Here is a 24,958-nt window from a genome sequence, read left to right as displayed (position 1 = left end):
TGATTTTCTTCATTGTATTTATTCTTTCCTAAAATTATCTATTTACTTGCTTCTTATCTGTCTTCTCTACTAAAATATAAGCTTGGTGAGCCAGACTTGTCTTATCCCCTGTGGTATCACTAGTGCCAAGAACTGTGCCTAATGCACATGGTGGGTAGTCACTATATATTTGTCAAATAAATAAAACTTACAGCTAAGATACTCAGCTTTGAATTTTCCAATTTAAACTCATTCCATCTGCTGAAGAGAGAGCATCACATACAATGACCCTTCACAGTCTAGACAATGTTTGAAGTAAACATGGAAGAATCACTATTCTGGGAAGAGTGTCTTCAGACCTGGTTTAAAATCACAGCCTGTTGCTGTGGGACATTTATGGTCTGCCATTTTGGCTAGACCACTGAATGGATGGAGTTAACCAAAGGGCTGACAAGACCCACACATGCACACACACACACACGCACACGCACACACACACACACACGCACACCAAATAAACCCCACAAAACAACAACAAATCAAACAAAAGCCCTCCTTGCTCTTGGAATTGGAGTGCATTACTACTTTAGTCCAAGACCACAACAGCTAAAGAAGAGAGGCGAAAAGCAGAAGACTTTGGAAACCATTTCACCAGAGCTGCCAACTGTCATTTATATTAGAAGAAGCAATCATCCATCTGTCCAGACCAGAGAATCATAAAGTCCTAAATATCATATACTGACCCCAAACTAGTGATTTCTTAGACATGTTTTATATAATAATGAAATGGCATGATCTTTATTTTCCTTAGATATACATTGAACATTTTCTTTAAGGTACATTCAACTTTTAAAATATGAACACCAATTAACTGAGGTGTTTTTGGTATAGGAAAAAATGTCTATCATAATTTTAGCGGCAATAATAGTTCTGTATATTTCTCTTAGCAAATTTAACCTCACATTTCTAAGCACTATGCAAACATTAATTTACTAAGTTCTGCTGTGTTCTCCATGTGAATTAGATGATCACATCTTCATTATTTTCAGGTGAGAATAACATGGAAGGGCTCATAGCTTGCCAAGACCAAACAGCAATAATAATAATAATAATAATAATAATAATAATAAAGAGAGATATCTTTTTCTTTTTGAAAGGGAAGATTAATGAAATAAAGTAAGAATATACCTAAAATAGCATAAGCTGATAACTCAGCATAGAGGCTAAGGGCTCTGAATAAACATCCCTGAAAATAGTAGAGTCAATCTTTAAAAAGAGCAGTTAGCAATTACTGAGCATTCAATATGTGCTGGGCACTGTTCTAAGAGCTAGAGTACACCAGGACTTTGTTTCTTGCTCACCACTGGGAAATAGGACTGTGCCCAGGCCAGAATGTACGGTGAATCAATACTTGTGATCAATGTATGAATGACAGAAGAATCCTTGGTTCCAAGTGACTCAATTGTCTAGATTTTGTAACACAACCTGTTTGTATGTTGGGAACAGCCTACACAAATGCTTGCTCTTGGAAATTGGGGAAAAAGGAAGAGATTTGACTTGACCTAATGTGTAGGTAAATCTAGAGTAACAATGAGTCTTTTTATAATAGAGTTCATCTATTTAATAAACATTTGTTGAACACACACTATATGCCAGGTATTGTAAGAGGTTCTACAAATAAAGACAAGGTGCTTGTTGCTGCAGAGCTTAAATTATTGTTTATGTGTCTGAGAGGAGGATATCTTTGTATATAATGTAATTACAAGGCAAGAACTTTCTGTAAACCAGTGATTCTTGTTTGTGTTTACCATTTTACTATCCTAACTTGCTAATGTTATGATAATTCAGCCCATAAGGAAACTTTAGCAAAATGTAGGTGTACTGATTAATTAAAACATATCTCCATAAAATGGAGTGGCTATCTGACAATTACCTAGACAAATTGATTAACGCATGGAAGACCATTTAGGCATGAGGGTGAGTTCTGGAAGGTATGAGTCATCTATTTTACCTACCTATACTGTCAATTCTTAGCTTCATCTATACAAGTCTTCAGCTTCATTTGGGCTGTCCCAAATTGGAATCCAGATGCAGCTCTTAATAGATAAATTTAAGGATAACACCATTTCAATGAAAAGAAATAAGTACACAAAATAATATAAGACAAATAAGGTCTTCCCAACTCCCTATCACATATGGACTAATTAGAAAAGTTATTGCTACGAAGGTTGGCAGTCTCACGCGTGTTCACCCTCTGGGACTATAACATGTGCTACTTCCTTCTACTACACAAATTCTCTCAAAGCATAACTGACCAAAGTATAGCTTGTTGAGGAGTATGCATAAATGAATTAATTTCACTCTGATAATCCACTTGAGATGTCTGGTTTCTCTAAAACAATCTCAGTTCTTTTGACTTTACTTTTACATGAAATTAAGTTTTTGCTCGGTCTCTGTCTCTCTCAAATATAAAATAAAACATGAGAAAAAAAAAGGGTGGCTCAGGCAGTTAAGTGCCTGACTTTGGCTCAGGTCATGATCTCACTGCTTATGAGTTCAAGCCTTGCATCGGGTTCTGTGCTGACAGCTTGGAGCCTGGGGCCTGCTTCAGGTTCTGTCTCCATCTCTCTGTCTGTCCCCTGCTTGCACTCTGTCTCTTTCAAATATAAAATAAAACATGAAAAATAAATTTTAAAAATTAAGCCTTGCACATATTTCTACTTGTAAACTGACTCTTCACATATGCTATGGAAGCTGAGCTCTGTAAGAAAACCAAGGGGTCCAAGGCAACCTAAGTTTGACGTTTAACCATTTCTAGCAGCCTACTTAAGGTTCCTCCTCCAAAAATAAAGCTGAAATATATGTTTTAGCTGGGAATTCAGCAATGCTGGCAAAAGTACTTTTCTAAGTACTTTTCTAAGTACTTTTTGGCAAATGAAGAAAATTTTAAAAATTACATTGGATTTTCAGTATATTGAAATCAAGAACTAAATACAGGTAACAGATCTGCCTCAACCTGCTGCCCTGTGCATTTGTAATACTGAAATTTGATATCTAAAAATTACTCTTGTATATAGAATTACTCAACATTCCCTTTCTGTTTACACACATTTATGTCAATGATACAACAGCCTCAGGCATGCTTCTACCAATCTCCCTGTACATGTCCATTGACATTGTCTCTATCAAATTCAACCCAATAAAATTAAATGGAATTAAATAAAGCAGTCTGCTTGAACCTCAGTCTTTCTCATCTCTTATTGTATTGTATGTCTTATCATTTCTTATTTATTTAGCTAAGGCAAAAAGGTTTCTAGACACAATTACATTTTCTTTCCTGGTCTCCTATTTCTTAAGTATTTTTTTTCTTTGAGTAATGTTGTTCATGTCAATTGCCACAAATAAGTAAATAAATAATCCTAATAGTTCTATGAAAATAAAAAGGGTATGATAAAGTAACTGCTATCTCATACCAGAGAAGACATTTTCATCTGATGTTTACCCACAAAATTTTCATCTGATTCCATTTGTTTTCCCATAACAATATCTACAACTATTGCCTACTTGCAGAAGATTCCAAGTTGTAGGAGGCAGGTGGGTGGTAGGTAACTCAGAGAGAAACTTGGTAAGGAAGGTTTCCACCACCAGCTTCAGGAGTTAAAGTTAAAAACAAATCAATGAGAATACAAAAGTGGTGACGATGAAACGCAATTCACTTCCGGTTTCTCCCCCCACTCTCAGGCAAGAAGGTGCCTCCCATTTCTCCCCTTGTTTCCACATTCCACTCAACCTGCACATGGGTTTTATGTTTCCCCTTCAAGGCTACCCTTAATATTAATTTTAACCTGATTTCAAGTGTAAATAAATATTTTGGAGTGAGGGGGAAATAAGACACACAATGATTTTCTCTGGAGTGCTCTTTGCCTAAGCAACATCCAGATGACAACCAACCTCTCATTAATCTCTTGAAAAAAAGTCAGTAAGTTTCTTATGTCCTTCATACAGGATTGCTGTTTATTATAAATTGTGCTGAAGGACCCCACACACAGCAAACTGAAGCATGTGGCATTTAATCCATCACACAGAAGGATCAAGGATTGAGTCAATACTTCTAGGGCTTCTACCCCCCCAACTATGCATTTCCATGGTGCCCATTTCCATGGTGTTTAGACCTTCAAACAAACACATTTGTCTAAAAACAAATACATATGTAGGAAAACAGTTCTCCAGGGCTCTTGCCTTTTCAGCGGCTTTTGGTTGACAGATGACAAATCAGATACAACATTCTGAAATTCTGAGCCTTCTTGTCTTATATAGTGGAGAGAGAAATATCTGGTCCCAGATAGTGGATCTTTTATGGCTTCTATTAAACACACAAGAGAATTACAAAATGAGGTCCTAGGATTTTCATCCCACAATGGACTCCTCCTTGACTTATTTTCACCTCCCATCCATTGGTTTCAACTTCATTTGGAGGATACATGCAATTATTCTGAATGAAAAACATTATTTTTATTCTCTCTCTCTTTCAAAAAAACAAGTTTTCTAAGAAATTTGTTTCAAAGCAATGCTATCTATAATATGTTAATGTGCTTTTAATACTTTTCTAGATTTCATAAATCTTACCCATCTTAGGAACAGCTGGGATAATTTGAAGGCAACTGAAGAAATCTCTCCTCTACAGTCTTCCTGTGGCTGAAATTCTATCACTTAAAGTTTATAGATGAAAGCAATATCCCTAGAAATCTTTTGATTCTTTGTTAGTCTGGGAAGGATACTATTTTATTCCTATCTTAGAGATGAGGAAACTAAGACATAGAGAAGTTAAGCAACTTGCCTAAAGTTTCTGGTAAGTCAAAGAGTCAAGATTTGAACTCATGGAGTCTAACACCAGAGCCTTAACTATGACATTATACTGCTTCCCTGCAAAATAGATGTTAGCAGAGAAGAATGACTAAATGCCTCATTTCACCACTTACTAGCTATGTGACTTGGGCAAGGGTCTCAATCTCCCTGAACCTTTATTTCCTTGTGTAAATAAAAAGTAGCTAGCCTTCACTGAGTACTACACTATGTCCCAGTCTTCAAAGCTAAGTGTTTTATATGTATTATTTCATTTGATTCTTACAATAACTCAACAAGGTATATAATACTATCATCCCCAATTTAGACATGAGATAACTGAGGTTAAGTAACTTGCTTATTGTTAGACAGCAAGCGGGGGAGATGGAATTTGACTAAGGGCAATCTCACTATAGAAATCATACATTTAATCATTAAATTTGGTGATAATAACCAATAGTATTTACCTCATTGAGTTTTGGGCTTTATTTTGTCCAGGAGTAAATTAGGTAAACCATGTGTGATGGTTACTTTTACGTATCAGCCTCACTGGGCCACAGAGTGCCCAGATATTTAGTCTGATATTATTCTATGTGTATCTATGAGAGTGTTCCTGGATGAGATTAACATTTGAATTGGTAGACTGAGTAAAGCAGATTGCCCTCCCTAAGGACTGCATAGAACAAAAAAGCAGATCCTCCTTGGAGTAACAGAGAAATCCCCTTAACTTACTGCCTTTGAGCTGGGACATCAGTGTTTTTCTTTCTTTGGATTCTAACTAAAACACTGATCCTTCCTGAGTATTGAGCCTACTGGCCTTTGGACAAAAACCACCCCATCGATTTCCTGGGTCTCCAGCTTGCCAACTGCAGATCTTGGGACTTATCAGTCTTCATAATAATGTGAACTAATGCCTTAAAATAACTTCATATATGTATAAATACAACTCTGTACATATGTTTATCTCCTATTGATTTGTGTTTATGTATAATGTATATATACATATATATCTCCTATTGGTTCTGTTTCTCTAGAGAACCCGACAAATAATGGCATGTAAAGTGCCTAGTGTCTGACATACAGAAATAGTCAATAAATGCTTCTTAAATTTCTTTCCCAAGTAAAGCCAACATAAAAGAAATTATAAAAGGACAAAGCCTCCTTCAGTAATGAGAGCAAAGATCAGTGCAGAGGAAGAAGATGAATAGTCTGTGGGCCCTGGGCTCTTAAGAAAGGAGTGGGGGCAAAGGGGAGTGATTAAAACACAATTTGCAGCAGGTTAGATGCTTAGCTTCTTTCTGTAAAAGAAGAGATGGTAGAGACACTGGTTTGATCTGGACATCTAGAATAAAAGCTACTAGCATCTTTCCCTAAGTAACATGGAAGGGAATTTTGGCTCCCTACCATAATGACAAACTCAGTGAGAATACAGAAGTGAACTTCTCCTTACAGAGGTAAAAGGTTACAGGGAATTAATTGACAGAAAAGGTCAGGTTTGTTTAATGCCTGACTTACAGTGCACTAATCCAACCAATCCAGCTCCTACATATGTACTTTGTTCCCAGCTATAAACTATGGGGAATAAAAAGACTTCTCTATGGAACAGGTTAGGGCCCCAAGTTTTTCAGCTAAAAACATCCTAGAAATGGCATATTGAAGTTTCCTAACATATGTGATTTACACTGATACCCTTGAAATACTGACTTAATCACTCCTATCCACCACGGCCATCACTCACAAATATCTCTCCTTGAACGTCTCCTTCTAAATATCATTATTCAGTTAGGGTTAGCCAGTAACGTGACCTCAAGAAGTCCACACAGGAGGAAAAAAGTGGGCTTTCCTCTTAAGAGAGTGTGTGTTTCGCCCATCATCTGAGCTAAAAAACAAGGAAGCTGCAACAGCTGGGAAAAGAAGGAAAAGCAAATTAAATTCTTTAATTGTTAAAATAGAAAATAAAAGCAATTTGTACAATTCCAATGTGTGGCATCTATGCTGATTTTCTCAAGGAAAAGTGCTTATTGTCAACCAAATCCCCAGAGTAACCACAGCTGACACACTTCTCAGCATTAGAACGCTTGGCAACTGGCAATAAGGCCTGTTCCTTTCCCAGGCAGATGAAAAGCCAGGCCCTCCCCAAACAAAACCAGTGTAGCTTTTCTTGACTCTTCAGCTGCCTGCGTGTCTTCTGAACATAGCAGTTTGTCCCACAAGTGCAGTGGGACTCTTGTGGAGCAAATGTATTTGGCCCAAAGCACCAAAACCAATACAATGAATATTTCTATTCTTTTGGCTACTTTAAGGAACCCTTACTGCCCACTCAAACGTTGCCACTGCTAATGTACACATAATTGTACAAAGACCTGAGGAGTACTGTCGATAAACAGAAAAATAAGTCCTGCTAAAGAATGCCTAAACATGCAAAGGAATGCAAATCCTTTACCATACACAGGATCTTTGTTTATAACAGTTGCGCATGGCCAATAGAAGAGGACATGAAAAACACTTTTTAATAAACAAATTGTCATCTCGCATTAGCTTATACCAATAGAATTCTTCCAAGGTTTTTTTCATAATAAAATGTGCATAGATTGTTTTGATTATTTTTCATTCTCATCAGAGGGAAAAAAAATCACCTAACTTAAAGTGTTTCCTCTTGTGCGAAAGCAGGAAGCCAATTTCAAAGGCTACCATTTTAATAACAAACGACTTCATTTATACTTTTGTTAAAAAACAAGCCTATTTCCTTATCTGAGTTCTATGGAAGTCTTTCTTACTTTTCACACATTAAACTGCATGTGTGAAATTCTATCAGTGTTATTACCAATATTTATTCCTGATGGCCACAGCTTTTCTAATCTTTGTGTAGCCATATGTTTAACGTTACATAATCCAGTGGGAATTCCTTTTTAAAATACAATAAAATAAATGTGGGTTTATTAAACTGTGTTCTTTTTTTTTAAATGCCAAAAGTAAAAACACAAGAAAGTTTCCCAAATGGACATTAGATAATGTATACAGTTCACCTTATAAAAGATGTTATTTATGTCAGGAAGTCTTCACACAGACGTGGAAATCCCAGCCCTGGGGTGGCACCAAGTTCCCAGACACATCAACTAAAGTATGTCCACATATGTCAGTAGTCAATCTTACAGAGAATGATTTCATGACACAACAGTTACGCTGGTTGAACTATAACTAATTCCTAAATAACAACGACAACTAACAGCGTTTTATCAGATAATGTTTACTTGCTATCATTTCTTATAGGAATCTTGATTAATTACCTCTCATCCTCCAAAGATTATTCCAAAACATAATAGTGCCTGAAATAAAAAGTTTTTTCCTCTGAGCCTAAGCATGAATTTGCTGTGGTTAATATGAAATTGCTTTGCAGAGCTGACCCCTCACAAGTAAAAAAACATGAATTAAGAGCAGCACGAAGGTGAAATGTACTAGAAATCAGGCCATCTTGAGGGAACTGTCATCTGATACGGATCACATACTAGTTGGCCATCATCCTTCCTCTCCTGTATTTTTCTGGTGTTAAACTTAACATCAAGAACAACTGATAAACAGAGCATAAATCACAGAAGCCCACAGATTCCTGAACACTGGGATAATTCTGAGCCTCACTTCTTCACTGTGTTGTGTTGGTGATGGAGGTGGAAATGTGAGAACAAAATTGTAGCGATGTTTTACCTAATCTTGATTAAAAAAAAAAAAGCTGTCAAAGAGAAAACACACTAAAAAACAAAACAAACAAAAGAAAAAAAAAGCAGCCCATTTTGTTTAGTTTCTCAAAACAAAACAAAACAAAACAAAACACACCAAAAAGAGGGAGAGAAGAATCCCTCCTCTTTGTCTTAGCCACATTGAATATGGACAGAAACAGTGCCCTAGAATCTCTCTCATTTTCACCTCCAGCACCGACCTCTCCTCATCCTGTCTTTTCCTCACAAGTATCCCCCACTCCTTTCTTCTTCCCATTGTTCTTCCCATCTCTGTTCTTTTCCTCTTATTCTAGTAAACTCTTGCCACTCGGTAAGTCATCTGCCCCTCCCCCAGCCAAGGTCACTTTTCCAGTTGTTTTCCATTCCCCTGGTTCTACATTACCAAAGTCCTGACACTTCACCAGCATGAACAGAATTCTTAGAAGGAAGGGAAGGAGGGGAACTGAGAAGAATTTTCTTCTGTGATAGAAGAAAGTCAAGGGATATGAGCACTCATATGAAAATATGCAGGCCTCAAATTTTGTAAACCACTTGCTGCTATCCTCTTATTAAATCCTCTGCACATCGCATCTCCCATGTCATATTTTGGTTAGTTATCAGTCATAGATAGTTAACTTTCAACACACAGGGTAGGGAAGTTAGGTTACTCCCTGGCATCTTTTTTTCATCAGGTCTATGGGTCTATGTCTACGCCCCAAATGCAAAAATCCATTAAACCGATTTTTCACTATCTCTGCCTTCTTACAGTCTTCTGATAGCCATCATTTTATTTTTATTTTTAGAAGACCTTTTCACCTTCTTCTGGCCAGAACAATATTGTTCTTATTCATTTTCCTTTCCTCCCCAAATATCTTACCTCTGACTTAACGTTACATGTGCTACTAGTACAAAATTCATTTTTCTCATTCAACAAGACCATCGTCTTCAAATCATGAGATCCAAACCATCCAAAGTAGGAGCCCTCTTTAATTATAATCAATAGAAGTGACTTAAACTCATATACATTTAAATGAGAGTTAGAAAGTGATGTTAAAGGATACATGGTTCAGGAAGATGAAGTGAATTAAGGTCATAAAGCAAGTATGGAATCCAGCTTGGACTTTGATTCAGACCTTCTTTCTGACATGATCCCTCATTGTTTTTTCCTTGCATTCATTGATTGCTAAATCTCACCATTTCTTTTTTCACACATAAAAAAGCTCCTGTCCATATTCTTGTGACATAGTGTTGTCTTGAACACAAAAATACATTCATGTTGGAAAGTGAAGATTATTCACACAAAACATTAAACAGCTTGTAGGTCCTTCATAATACATTCCCAATTTAACTTTCTAGACTTCCTTTCTGTCACCTGATCCCCTGCTTTCCTGCCACCAATCAACTGTTTGTACACACAAGCTCTTATTCCTGCATAAAATTTATTTTTCTTCCCTCTTTCCTCCAGGAAAAGAAAATAAGAACTTTTTTTAAAGGGCAAACTTAGACATTATTTGTTCTTGGAAGCCTTCCCAGTATCTACTACACGAAGCCTCAACATCTTCTCTTCCTCAACACTTTTCCTACTCGTAGATCATATGTGTTACTGTTTTAAAACTCTTGCCCCTTGTTAGCTTGTGAGATTCCTCTTGGTAGAGCACATGATAAATATTGGGAATACAAGAATTAAAGACACTATCCTTGCCCTCAAGAAGTTTCCAGTATGGTCAGGAAATCAAAAACATAAACAACTATAGTCCAGCTCTGACTTAAACAGCATATTTCTGTATAATTGACTTGAGTTATAGTTGCACATATTTTTTGTTGTTGCAATCAAGGCTATATTACATATGGTAAACACAAGTACCCAAAAATTGACTCAGAAAAAGCAGACAAGTAGTCAACGTACATAAGAAGGAGAGCAAGGAGAAATAAACTATAAAGATGTAATGGGAGAAAAAATACCAAGTTAATTGAAGTACAGGCTTAATGCAAGAAAAAGCAGCTTGGGGAAAGGAAGTTGAATTAGTTCAAGATATTTTTGGTAGCAAGAGCCAGAAAGGCTACAGTTGCCAGAAATGAAAAAGGGACTGACTATGGAGCAAAGCTATGTTCCAGGGTGCCGCTGGGCATTGACTTCAGTGATTTATATAGTTTATTTCAACTAATACTCATAACCACCCTGTGAAATAGGAACTATGAGGAAACAGAGGCTCAAAGCAGTTATGACTTGCTCAGCTAGTAACTGAAAGAGCCAGGATTCAAACTCAGTAACGGTGGATTCCAAAGTCCACCCTTTATATATTCAATTTTGACCTAAATCCAAGGAAGCTGTGTCCACAGAATTAGTCAAAAATTACCTTATTTTCTCAAAGATCAAAGTCTAAGAGAATGTGTATGAACCTAAAGCTCTTCACATCATTAATAGAGAATAAATTCATTTTATAGTATAATCAGATTATCTAAATAACTCTAGCACAGCATATTTGAAATGAAGATACCTTGGAAACCATCTAGTACAACTTCTTATTTAGCAAATATAAAGATACTAGTGCTAGCTAATTGAATTATATAGATTACTAAGGAGAAAAGTTTTGAGAAGGAATAAAGTACAAACTCTGTGTTCTTAAGCCTGCAGATCATGAGAAAAATACCATCTTGTCCTGTGTGGGTGAGCTCCATAATGCTGGGCACTTGTTTCTTTTTGAATAATTACATCTCCATTATTCAGGATGGTAAATGGTACTTTTACTGGCACATAATACACATTTTATAAAATAGTAGTAGTTTCATAAAGGGATGAGTGGGTCTGTGTGTGGGAGTGTGTGTGATGTGGGTGCAAGTGTGTAATTAATCAGAAGTTTGGACATATTAGCTAAATTAATTTTTGTTTGCCATTTGGTTCATATCATTTTCTCCTTGAAACCTTCCAGCAACCTCTGAAAATGCCTTACATAGCAAGGTCTCTGCTTTAAAATGACTTCATCAGAAATCAAGTTTAGTATACTGTCAATGAGTGGAACTGGCAAGGTATCCTTTGGGTAGAATCATTGGGAATTTTTTTTTTTAACGTTTTATTTATTTTTGAGACAGAGAGAGACAGAGCATGAACAGGGGAGGGGCAGAGAGAGAGGGAGACACAGAATCGGAAGCAGGCTCCAGGCTCCGAGCCATCAGCCCAGAGCCTGACGCGGGGCTCGAACTCACGGACCGCGAGATCGTGACCTGGCTGAAGTCGGACGCTCAACCGACTGCGCCACCCAGGCGCCCCAAGGGAATTTTTTAAACTTATCAAGAAATAACTCAAAAGACTTTTGATAAAGTGGTAATATGAACATTTCATCTTAATCTTAGTTTTGGGGGGGATGGGGAACACAGAAGCAATGTTTCATTTCTAAAACCATGTTCCCATGAAGCTGAGCAGAAGGACTGCTTATAACAGAATTTTCCAGCCAAATTCTCAAAGGGCCCCCAACAGGCTTTCTCAATTTGTGGGCGCTGTCCTCTAACAATCTATTCCTTTCCAGACTCTCCTTGGAAACCAAAGATTTATGACATTCTCTTCATATTTTAAAATGAAATTGGTCCTGGTTAAAATAAAAATGAAAAACTGAAGGCCTGTCTTTATTCCAATACCAGTGCTGTCTGGACAAATCCCTCATTAATATGTCCTACTCTGAAGATATCACCCATGACTTTGCCTCTGTAGGAGTCTAACCATTATTTGGACATTTCCAGAAATCAAGCTCACTACAGGCATTTGTGAAGATGAGCTGTACTTAGGCAGAGGCCTGAAAAGGAAAAGTAAATAAATACTTGGTTTATCAGGTTGTAAAGGGGGAAGCAGACCCTCCCTTTTATAAATGACTTCTAAATCTCCTGCTCAAATTCCAGAGTAAAGGAAAAGTCACATGGACCGAACATATTTCTTTAAAAAAAAATGAATATTCACTTAGTAATCCTGAAATGCTTTCTGCTCTTTGAATACATTCAAACAAGTGGGTATCGCAGCATTTCATGATAGCTTATCAAACCACAGAATAGAACAGGAGGAGTGAATAAAAAGGGCTTTCCTAGGGGAGCTCCATGGTCATTGTTCTATAAAAACATATGAACATATTGCTATAAACTCATCTTCACAGGAAGTCACCCAGCTTAATAAGCACAGACCTGCAAGTTAATATTAAAATTCACTTTGATTTCTGCAGCAACAAGGCTGATCCAACTAGGAGCTATTACATAAAACTCTTATTGTCATATTCGTCATCACCACCCTCAGTAGAGACCACTGCCAGCACCAAGAAGCCCTCAGTTCATCTCAGGAAATATGCTACACAGACGGCCATCCCACTAACAATGTGGTGGTGAGATGGCCCTGTTTATTTTATCAGAATGGCACTCCTTTAATTGTTCAATTCTCTTTATTGATGTCCTCTTTCATGTATAGGTCTATTAGATTCTACTTCCTCTACTGTCCTCCCAGGAATTGGTGCTTGCCAACTACAATAAGTTGTTTTGACAACTTGTCTAGCTATACAATACTCTGTTTCTTTCCCTCTGCAGTCTTTTTGGCTTCAAACGAGTGCCTTCAAAATATAGCAGAGACTATCCAACCAAACTACGCAACAGGGGGAGAAACAGCTTTCGATGCGTAAGCACCGTCCTGCCAAAACCACAGTCTTTCGTGTGCTCATAGTTCTCTCTCCTTTCCTCCTTATTTTTATGGAAAAATCCCCTTGCTATCTTGTCTACTCCTATCTTAATAAGGAATGACTGCCGTGACTACCCCATCAACCAACGCCATTCACCGCCAGCACCTCTGCTCTCCTCGTGTGCTTCAAGAAGAACTGATTAGCACTTTGCATAATTAACCTGATTAGCACTGTGCATAATCAAACTGATTAGCACTCTGCATAATTAAAAAGAAATAATAATAATAACAATAATAAGCACTAAGTAATATCAAAAGCTGTTAGTCCCACAGCCCTTTGGTTACCTCCAAGATGAGTTCGGTAGGGCATATTTTGCACCTTCACATGGAAATCTTTTCTTTTACTCAAAAGTCAAGAAAAATACATTAAAATGCTTTCAATCCATAGACCCATCATGATGTTAATATCCATATCAGTTATCAAAATAACCATTTTTGCCAATGTGTGCATTCCTCAGTTTCAGCCTTGCATATTTTACCTATATCAAAATGGACAACAGGTGGCTATAAAACCAAATAGATAAAAAATGTTTGGAATCAAATTAGAACAAGGATGTATGCTTCTTTCTTTTTTTTAATTTTTTTAGTGTATTTATTTTGAGAGAGAGAGAGAGAGAGAGAGAGAGAACATACGTGCAACTGAAAGAGGGGCAGCAGAGAGAGAGGGAGAGAGAATCTCAAGCAGGCTCTGCACTGTCAGCATGGAGCCTGATGTGGGGCTCAATCACATGAACCATGACATCATGACCTGAGCTGAAACCAGAAGTTGGATGCTCAACTGACTGAGCTACCCAGGCACCCCCAGGATGTATGCTTCTTATGTAGCTATAGAACTATCCTATGCATTGTTTCTGGGTGATGATGAGGTATATGAAAAGAATTGAACAGCTTTTCAGGAAAACCTGGCTCTGATATTTACCCTGTGACCTCAGCTAGGTCACTTAACTTCTCAGTAGTTCAGTTCCCTCACCTGTGAAATGGAAATAATAAGGCCAGTTCTGAAACCTCAAAAGTTGCTGTGATAATAAAATAAAACAGTAATTTAGGAAGGTACTTTGTAAACTGTAAGGCACTACCTATACATGAGATTCCCCAATTCTAGGTCTCTAAACCTCTTATCCCCTAAATTTTATTTCATACCATGGACAATCTTAAACATTATGAACAATAATATAATTTTATATATTTAATGCCTTAGAATTAAAAAGTTATACAATTTTTTTCATACTTTACCTTATTTCCTATTCAGTAGCTGAATGTGATTAGAATTTTGACTTGGAGTTATAATTTAGCTTTTGTCATTCATGTATCCATTACACAGCTCTCATTTGTGTTTCTACAGAGGTTAAAATCAAGCTGTTGCTGGAAATGCATAAGAGAATAGAAGAAAATCTAGTATGTTTGTATTAACTTGGTACTGCAACTTAGAGAATTCTGCAACTTGCCTTTTCTCTACCAACCATGGCCAACCATCTGCTCCTGGTGACCTTCAAAGGATTCATTCCTTCAATCCCACTTTCTTTCAGGAATCTAGGAAACCATCTCAGATACTCTTCAGTCAGAATTTCTCTCCCTCTTGCTCTCTCTCTCTCTCTCTCTTTTTCTGGTGCTCCCATAATATTTTAGCTGTAACTCTACTGTGTATGGTTTGCTATGTTTTAAGTAGGTGGTATGTGTCTGATTCCTCTGGAACACTAGGAGCTCCCAGAGAGAAACCACTCTGGCTTTTCATCTTTGCCCCCCACAACAGCTGCCACAATGAGTGATGGACATGGTGAGCACTTGACACATTTGTTACTGTGGGCTTGAGGAAACTAGACAGTAAAGTATGTATTTCACTGTGTGCTTAACCTGTAACTGCTGTATGCAAATCTGGGCAATTGCTTTACTAACTGTTTGCTGGGGACTACAAAGGTATTTGACATACCCATAACCACTTTATTGACCATTAAAATGTTTAACATATGTCAAATTACTTTTTCTTTATTTACTCAATCATTCATTTAGTCTTTCAAAAATAAATGTGAGTGCCTAGTAAGTGCTAAGTATTGTGCTAAACATTCAATATAGCATTGATCAAGCTCAAAAAGAACTGTTGGTTCCTCTAAAGAAGTTTATGGTGTACGTATCTTTTAAGGAGCCTACAGTAGCTTTTATAAGGCTGGGGTGGACTAGCTTGGAAGGGGAACCTTAAAGTAGCCAAGATCATCAGTTGCAAGCTACCCACCATGGAGCCATAAGCCTCTCAACCTAAAGGAAAGGAACCCACAAAAGCAGTCAGTGTTCCTGAGCCAATCATCCATTTTACAATTCATTTAATTCAAGAAAGAAAATGCTGCTGTGGAGATTATTCAAGTCCAAATGTTCCTGGTGAAGGTGCTTCCAGTAATTCTGGGAAGGAAGCCAATCCCCTAGTTTTATATGTAAATATTTAAAAAACACACACATATATATAAGCACAAAGGAAAGGTCAGGAAGACGTAAGTCTTTTAAAAATCTATTTTAATAATTTTTTCTATAACTGTCCACAGAAGTTTGGGCTTTTTTGTAGCCTTACATTTTCTTTTACACAATACACCTGCTTTTTTTTTCTAAACTAAATATTTCTTCCATCTAATGACTCTCTTTATTAGACAGCATCTAATTTGCATACATTTACATACAATTTAACTGCTAGCTTGTGAGAACAAAGAAATGGCTCTGTATTGTACTGAAGGACAATACTCAGTAAAGGAAGGTATAAAAACCAACCAGCTCAGTGACTGTGTAAGCTCTTTGTTTCAAATATACCAGGCTTTTTTTTTCAACATACCAGTTAAAAGGGGCAAAAATTATTTCATCAAACAATGAAAGATACAGCACTACTTTGTTTAACTGCCCATTTCTTCCCCAGCTTGGTTACTACAATTCAGGGGTCCAAGTTCCCTGAATCTACTATAATTTCCTTTATTAGATTTGATGGATTCAATCCCTCCACATATTTTTGTTTAGAGTCTTATTCCTAAATCCACCTGGGATTCCACTGTGATAAAGCTCTGTTCCGATGCTAATTTGTGCTGCCACAGGCCTTGTTCCACTAACCGTCAGGGTAGATATGACATGTTGTTCACCAGTGAAAAATGCCTACCTTTACCCTTAGTAAGAACAGATTTCACTGAGACTTCAGGGCTTTCTGTACGTTATGAACCAACTCTTCAAAAGAAATGTTTTTCAGCATCCACTGGGGAGTAGATGGGAAAGGAAGACCTGAATATAGGGAGAGAATATATGCTGAAGGAGAAGTGAGAGATAAAGAGTTGAGTCAACTGCTCTCCACTTTGCAATGGCACCATTTTTGTAAGTCTCCAAACCCGGAAGACTACTGAGAGATTTGAATAAGAGAAGAAAAGAAAAAAAAAGAAAGGAAAAAAAAAAGAACTGGAAACCAGGGGTCCTTGATCCTCCTTTGAAAGTGAATTCATACACTCTGTGACACAGGGTAAGTCACTATGACTCTTCTCTGTACCTCTCATCTTTGACGCATGGAAAGGGAGATTATAGAAAGCAATCTTGAAGAGTTTGTTCAGTGTTTTGTAAATATTAACTATTGAAAACACATGAAATAAGTAATAAAGCTGCGGTCACAACCAACTGAAAATAAACACTAGAGGGATTTGAGTTTCTGAAATGCCATGTGTAAAATACCACAAAAAATGAAATACGGTATACAAAAATACTTTAAAATTATAACAAATGATACAGATATAAGGCAATATAGGAGGACAAACCAAAAAACATAAAGCCGCATATGAATTGGCCCCACAGGCTCAATGAAAATATAATCCATAAGTGGGTGCTAAAAGAGGTCATGGAAGATGCATTTTCTTGGAAATGCATTTACTACCATTAGTTTGGCCTGTTTTCTGCATCTGATAATGCAGATTTACAATTTTAATGACCAAAAGAGGTGTGAACTTGTCAGTGATAAGTGAAGAAATTCTACCACTCTGTGGGGCTGCAGAATGCCCACATGATTTGGAACCTTCAGCAGCCAAACAGATTGCACAATCTCTACCAGCGATCTTGAAGCATGTCTGATTTTTCCACCTGGTGAGAAGAAGCCTGAGTTAGAGACTTGTATTAATGCTGGAGTGCTGGCGTAGACCAAGTCTGCCAACTTCCTAACCCATAAGCAATTCCAAATAATGATCCAAAATAGCACTTAAAAGAAATGATGAGACGCTGTCCTTTTAAAAACCCCTAGGTACTGACTAGATTCTAGTCCCTATAATGAGGGGAAAGGAAGGAGTTGATCCGCTGAAAACCATGACTTAGCTCGAAAAATCCTTAAATTCCAGGGAACCTGACCCTGACCCCCATACCCCATGCTCCATGACAGATTGAGGCAATCACCTCGTGAGTGACTGTCAGTAAGTTTTACGTGTAAGTTCTGTTTCTAAGGCTCATTAGCTATCTCCTGTTGATATAAATTTGAGGTTGTACTTATTTTTCATGTCACAGAATATTATCTGTTGACACCCAGCATCAGACCTATTTTCTACACTCTGACAGATTAAATTCTGCCTTGTTTGTTTGTAAAGCATCTCCTAATACTAACTCAGCCAACATCACCTGTGTTGGAGGTGGTTAAGATCCACCTCCCCAAAGCATGTTACCACGGTGACAAAGTAGTGACCTAATTTGCACACACCTGCTGGGTTAATTGGGCCAAAATGAAAGATGATATATATGCTCAAAATCCAAAACTGATTTTTTTCCTCAAAATTAAATATTTGATTTTTTTAAATTAGCAGTTTCTAAAGCTAAGTAACATACTCCAGGTGTGCATTTGCCAGTTAATATACCCTGAATGTTTCATGACTCTTGAGGAGCAAAATATATTGAGTGATGAATACAAATCTTTTATGTATTTTCTGTGTGCAATGATTAGTATGAGTAAGTGGTCTCAATCACTGAATACATGGGGTGTGCCTGAGGGGTCAAGCCATTGCCTCAAAGCAGATAGGGACATTTCAACTGTGCCAAGTTAACATTCAGAGTCTGAACCGCTTCTGAAAATGCAAGTTCATTTTGGAGCTGCTCTCCATAGCCTGTGGCAGCCTGCAACATCTCCTAGACAAAAACGTCACTTAACTCTGGTTGACCTCCTCTACCCCTCTGTACTCATCCTTCTGAGACCACTGATAGTTTTTCTTTGAGCCATATAAAGTTACATATCAAGAACTGATTAAGATATGAGCAGACACTTGCAAAGACTGCCGACCAAGCCGCAACAACAGGTAAGTGGTATAGCTAAATGCGTCAAAAGCTTGAAAAACGCATATATTTGTGACTCTATTCTGCTTATAGTAATTTATCCAAAGGACATAATCAGGGATGTTCATAAAAATGTGTACACAACAACATTCATCATATGTTATATTTTTTAAATTTTTTTAATGTTAATTTATTTTTGAGACAGGGAGAGACAGAGACAGTGAGCAGGAGAGAGGCAGAGAAAGAGGGAGACACAGAATCTGAAGCAGGCTCCAGGCTCCAAGCTATCAGCACAGAACCCAATGCGGAGCTCGAACTCATGAACCGTGAGATCATGACCTGAGCAGAAGTCAGATGCTAAACCGACTGAGCCACCTAGGTGACCCATATGTTATTTTGAATAGAGAAAAACTGGAAGCAACTTGCATGTCCAAGAGTAAGAGATTGGCTAAATTATTATAACACGTCCATTGAGTGGAACACTATAAAATCAACAAAAAAATCATGCCACAGAAAATTTATTTATTAACACAAACAAATGTTCACAATATATTGCTAGTTGAACAATCAGAATCCACAATCACGCAGAGTATAATCCTATATTTTTGAACGCACACATACACACATCAAAATGTTAATAATGATTGATCTTCTAAGTGACAATCATAATATCAAGGGTGATTTTATTGTCTTCTTTTCTGCTTTTTTTGTGTTTTCCAAATAGTTTTACAATGCTGATGTCTTACTTTTACAATAGAAAAATGAACATTCTATTAAAAATAAAGGGTAGAAAAAAGTTAAATTACATTTCCTGATTCCTCTCCCTCACTTAGATTTCACATCTCACCTGTCCTTAGGTCTCTCCTTGTCAATTCCAGTCATGAATAGAATAGCTGTTAAATTGAATAATATTCTATTATTGCTAAATAGTCCACTCTTCTAGCTTAATTATTTACTTTACTTACTTACAAACTTTCAAAAATGAAAGCCATCAGACCCCTTCTAGTCTTTGAGCTGCTTTTTAAGCTTTAGAAAAGCAAACGAAGTAAATGCCCTTCGGTAATGAAGGTGACTGGAAGGGAACTTTTCAAGGTACAAATATGTCTATTTATCACCTGGCTATTGCATCCTGCTTAAATTACAACGTTCATATTTTGATTTTATTTGTACAGCTATAAGGTCTTACTGATAAGTAAGTGCTTCTCTTAAGTAAGTAAAATTAACATTACCATATGAACTGGAATTACTGTTAAAAGTATCTCGCTAGGGGTTTGATTTATTCTATGATGCTTTCACTGATTTAATCATTGCTGGAATTATCAAAATACAATAATTTATTCTCACAAGTAAAAAAGTTTCTCGGGATTTTCCTATGTCATAAACAATAGACATCAGTGATTGATAAATAAAAGAAAAATATGCCATTTTGACATTTTAGTTCTTATTCTAGCACTTTTTTTTTCTGCCTTAGTGCTTTAGTGACTTCCTATAAAAAGTTCAGGGGACAAAAAAGTGACTCTTTTATTTCAAATAATGAAATAAAAATTTATTTTCATGCCCCAAAATAAGTGTTAATAAATATTTTTAAAACATATAATGCACAAAAATAAATTTTTGTTGAATTAAAGATGTAAATATTGAAAGAGACTAAATCACCAAGGTACTAGAAAAAAATATGGATAATTTTTTGATAGGAGTTTTCTATACCATAAAGGAACTAACTGATAAATCTAGCCACAGAAAAAGTCTATAGTAAAAGTCAAACAGCAAATTAAAAACTAAAAAATGTTATATTTTAATTTTTATTTTTTTAAAGTTAATTTATTTATGTTTGAGAGGGAGAGAGAACGTGCATGGGAGAATGAGTGGGGGAGGGGCAGAGAGCAGGGGAGAGAGAATCCCAAGTGGGCCCTCACTGATAGCCCCAAGGGGGAGCTGGAACCTGTGAACCGTGAGATCGTGACCTGAGCAGAAATGAAGAGTCAGAAGCTTAACCAATTGAGCCACCCAGGTGCCCCCAAAACAAAAATATTTTAAACACCCCTTAACAGAAAGTGTTACCTTCTGTGATATAAACACCGGTTATACACATCAATAAAAGATTTTATAAAAACCTCTACAGAAAAAGTAAAAAAAAAAAAAATTAATACCAATTTACAGAAAAAGAAATACAAACACTAGTAAACACTTTAAATGTTTTTAAATCTAACTCATAAATTAAAAGAGCAAATCAAAATAATGATAAAATATCATTTTCACTTTTCAGATTGGAAAAAAGTTGTTCAAACTCAGTTTTGGTGAGGTTGTGGAAAAGCAGGAATTCTCATACACTGCTGTTACAAGTATACATTAGAGCAATGTTTATGAGGGGGGCACTTGGGTGCCTCAGTCAATTAAGCTGTCTGACTCTTGATTTCAGCTCAGGTCATGATCTCACAGTTCATGGCTTCAAGCCCCACATCGAGCTCTGTGCTAACAGGACAGAATCTACTTAGGAGTCTCTCTCTCTCCCTCTCTCTCTGCCCCTTCCTCACTTGCATGCACAGTCTCTCTCTCTCTCTCTCTCTCTCAAATTAATAAACTTAAAAAAAAACAAATTCTTAATAGCCATAAACATTTTAAATGTAAATATTCTAGGAGATTATATTATGTATATTAAAATGAGTACAAAATACATGTAGAAGGCTGTTTATTATAATATTTTTGAATAGAAAAGAAATTGGAAATAACCGAACATCCATAAATTAGGCACTAGTTAAGTACATTTTGTTAAATCTATAAAAGAAAATATTAGGTAGCAATTAAAAAAGATGATATAGCATAATATACTATAGTATAAATACCATAAAATCTCTGAGATATGGTATTAAGAAAACAAAGAAAATACATGGGAAACTGGAATGATATGATTTTCTCTGTATTTTTATTTATTTGTTTTTCCCTCTCTATTTTTAAAATGAAGCTAAGTTGGTACATTTCTGTACATAAATACACTTGGACCTGTTTAACTCTGGGAATAGCACTGGAAGTTGAGGAAGAAATACTTTTCATTTTATATCCTTGTGTACCACTTTATTTTCAAAAATTTTTTACCATTTGCATGCATTTTTAAGATAAAAATAGCAAAAATGATTGTTCGGTGTTACAGAGTATAAGGAAAAAGAGTACCGCATTGCTCATCCCTCACTCTGTACTTGTCTAGACCTATTCGCTGCTTCCATTTCCCCATCTATAAAATAACTGAATTACATTAGAAAGATGATATGTAAATTATCTTATAATTCTACAGTTTATATTTTTACGTCTTAAAAATCCAGTACAGAATAGTGGATAAATACATTTGAGATTTCAGTACCTACTTTGAGCATCGATAGCTACTACAATGAACAAATCTCTATTTGGTACTTTGTAGACAAACTGTATTCATGTCTTTATGATGACAGAAAATGATGTATATTGCTGAAAATTTTGACAGGCTGAATAAACTAAATATACTCACTGTACAAGTAGTGCTTCTGGGTCTCAACAGGTCTCAGGTGTTGAAATATGCCAAACAAAACTGATCAGAAATGTATTTCTTATATGCTTTACTGCCAACTTCTAACCTTGGCCCAGCTGTTTTCTTGAATTTGTCATTGATATATGCTCTCAAATACACAACTTGAGTAGAACAAAATGTCAAAATGGTTTATAATTTCAGGCATATATTGCCATACACACTCTTTAAGAGTACGTGATATTCTATAACATTTTAGTGCATGATTGCAAATTATAAGAAGTGCTCTGTATCTTTTTAATTTGTAGTACCTGAAGCTGCAGTATGATAATGACCTTCTTCCATTATGACTTAATATTCTGGTCACTTGGATAGTTGTTTTTAAAAGCAAAATTTCTCAGTCATGGTTTGGATGACAAATATTAGCTCATTTAAGTTACATAGTGAAGATTTTGTACTGTGTTTTTTTCTGAGAAAGTAGTTCTTTCCTCCATTTCTGGTTGCCATGATTGTGATAAGAACAGCACCATGATTCATTCAATGGTATCACTGATAACAATGTTGTGTTATCAATCACATCATAGTTTCATTTACAAATTGGAATGGAGGTAAAGCCTATCAAAAATTGTATTAAGAGATTTTTTAGTTTCTCTGGTGAAAAAAAAAAATTAAGCCCTCTCATCTAAAAACTTAATCATTTCTGAAAATGCTATTTGGCTCCATTTTTCAAATGCCCACAGTAGACTGTCTACTTCCTTGTGCATTTTTTCATATAGTATCAGCCTGGGTCATGGTAATGCTGTCATCTGTTACAGCAGCAAGCAATGGGAAAATAATAATGCTGTGAGTGTAATGTTGATTAGACACATTAAACTCAGGAAAATTCAATCAAATCTCATCAATTTCAATAATTTACCACTACACGTCCTTGTCTAGTTAGAGATAAACAATTTAATTTTGAATGAAGCATTTGGAGAAATTTCTACTTTGGAATGAAAGTAAAGATGAAAAGAACAGATTTCCTGTACTCACCTGAAATGGAAAGATAACTACATATTCTTGAAAAGTTCTGTGCTAAATCTTGGCCTGCTATGAGAGTAATACTTAAAAAAAAAAAATTAAATCTAAAGATACTCAGTTTGACCGTCCACTTTCACTTATGGCCTGGATACACAGAAAAAGAGATAAGGGGGTGATGTTACTCCTAGAAAAAATGATTTGCCAAAAGGATACATGATGGTTCAAGAAACCCTGTGCCTCCTTTACTGATTCCTGTTACCAGAGCATGCAATGGAACTCAAAAGAAAAGCTAAGAGTAGCAATGAATCCAGTCCCTCTGTGGCCAAACCAACTTTGTTTTTCACACACAGCAAGTTTGTTAAACTTTAAGGAGATACAGTTGAGCATTTTTAGTCCATTTCTGAGTGCTTACTATTGCTGTGTTTACTATCAGGATAAAGAGGAAAATCAATTGGTTGCCCTGAAGCATACCTCTTATTTATACATCATTAATAGCTAACAGACAGCTCCTTGCTCCTCAACTCTAATACATATACACGTTGGGAGCACAATTCTGAGTAACCTGTAAGAATACGGAGATCAAATTTCTCGTACTCCAGATGTTCCCTTGACTGGATCCTTCATATTATTCAGCATTAATTTAGTTCTGGTATTATTTCTCAGAAAGTCCACTCATGATCATTCCCCGTGCCCCCAGCCATTCTTCATCCTATTTTTTGTTGTTGTACTTCTTGAATAGCACACACCACTTTCTAAACATATTTATGTATTTGTGAACTTGAAACTGCTTATGGTCTCTGCACATACACACACACTACCACCCCACTGCTGTATTAACTCCATGAGGTACAGGATCAGGGTCTTCTTGTTTAAAATGTTTGTTTGTTTATTTGTTTGTTTATTGTGAGAGAGACAGCATGCACCAGTAAAGGAGGGACAGAAAAAGAGAGAGAGAGATAATCTCAAGCAGGCTCTGCGCTGTGAGTACACAGAGCCCAACCCCAGGCTCAATTTCACTAACCGTGAGATCATAACCTTAGCCAAAATCAAGAGTCTGATGCTCAACCAACTGAGCCCCAGGGTCTTCTTGTTTAGATCTCTATTTCCAGTGTCTGTGACTAGGTCTGACTTTCCCTATTGTATTAAGAGAGTGATCCATACCAGAGAGAAATCTGCAATTTGGTAGAAGGATACTCTGCTCTCTTTGGTTCTTCTAGCACCAAGAACAAGCCAAATTAGAATAGGTTAATTCGGGAGCACCTGGGTGGCTCAGTTGGTTAAGTATCCAACTCTTGATTTTGACTCAGGTCATGACCTCAGGGCTGTGGGATTGAGCCTCGAGTCTGGCTCTGGGCTCCCATACTGAGCATGGAGCCTGCTTGGGATTCTCTCTGTCCCTTCCTTGCTTTCTCTCTCTCTCTCTCTTTCCCTCTCTCTCAAAATAAATAAAGAAACATAAAAAAAAGAATAGGTTAATTCAATTAATGTAGTTTGGGTGCTAATCACAGTTTTGTAAATCAAAATCACATTTTCACATTTAACTACATTACTATTTCAGAAAATATTTAATTTTCATTTTCACCTCTTATTTTATCCTGATTTTTTTGCTGGAAAGGAAGTCTAATACCTCTAAATTTTTATGTCCTATTAGCATACTATTATGTGTTAACCAGAACACAAGTGCACCATAAAAGCTGTAACTTAATAGAATTGTTCAGTAGATAAGACTGGTCATAATTCATATAACCACTCTACTAATTATCTATTTTTAAAATTCAAATTGTTGATTTATTGAGTATTCTTAAAGAAAACACACTTGTAACAGACCATAATCATGAGGTGGAAAGGACCAACAAATGCTTTCACTTCTATTCCATTTCTTTTAGGATTCACTCTACTTTGCTACCTCTGTTGGCCCTCATCTTAATAGTAGTCTACTCCTTA

At 36.4% G+C, this 24,958-nt stretch overlaps 1 protein-coding gene across 25 annotated transcripts in view; it reads right to left on the bottom strand.

Moving 5' to 3' along the window:
- The window catches only part of ZBTB20 (zinc finger and BTB domain containing 20), a 767,438-nt gene that overhangs the window by 520,558 nt on the left and 221,922 nt on the right, over window positions 1–24,958 (bottom strand). Inside the window, exon 1 of one of the 25 annotated variants that reach the window (XM_047874803.1) lies at window positions 1,995–2,046. The exons of the other annotated variants lie outside the window; for them this stretch is intronic. The gene's annotated coding sequence lies outside the window, so the exon portion shown is untranslated. Of the gene's footprint in view, window positions 1–1,994; window positions 2,047–24,958 lie in introns of those variants that run through there. 25 annotated transcript variants of the gene reach the window in all.

Source organism: Prionailurus viverrinus, chromosome C2 (genome assembly GCF_022837055.1).
Source record: "Prionailurus viverrinus isolate Anna chromosome C2, UM_Priviv_1.0, whole genome shotgun sequence".
Classification (NCBI taxonomy): Eukaryota; Metazoa; Chordata; class Mammalia; order Carnivora; family Felidae; genus Prionailurus; species Prionailurus viverrinus.
This window is presented reverse-complemented; position numbering and strand designations above follow the sequence as displayed.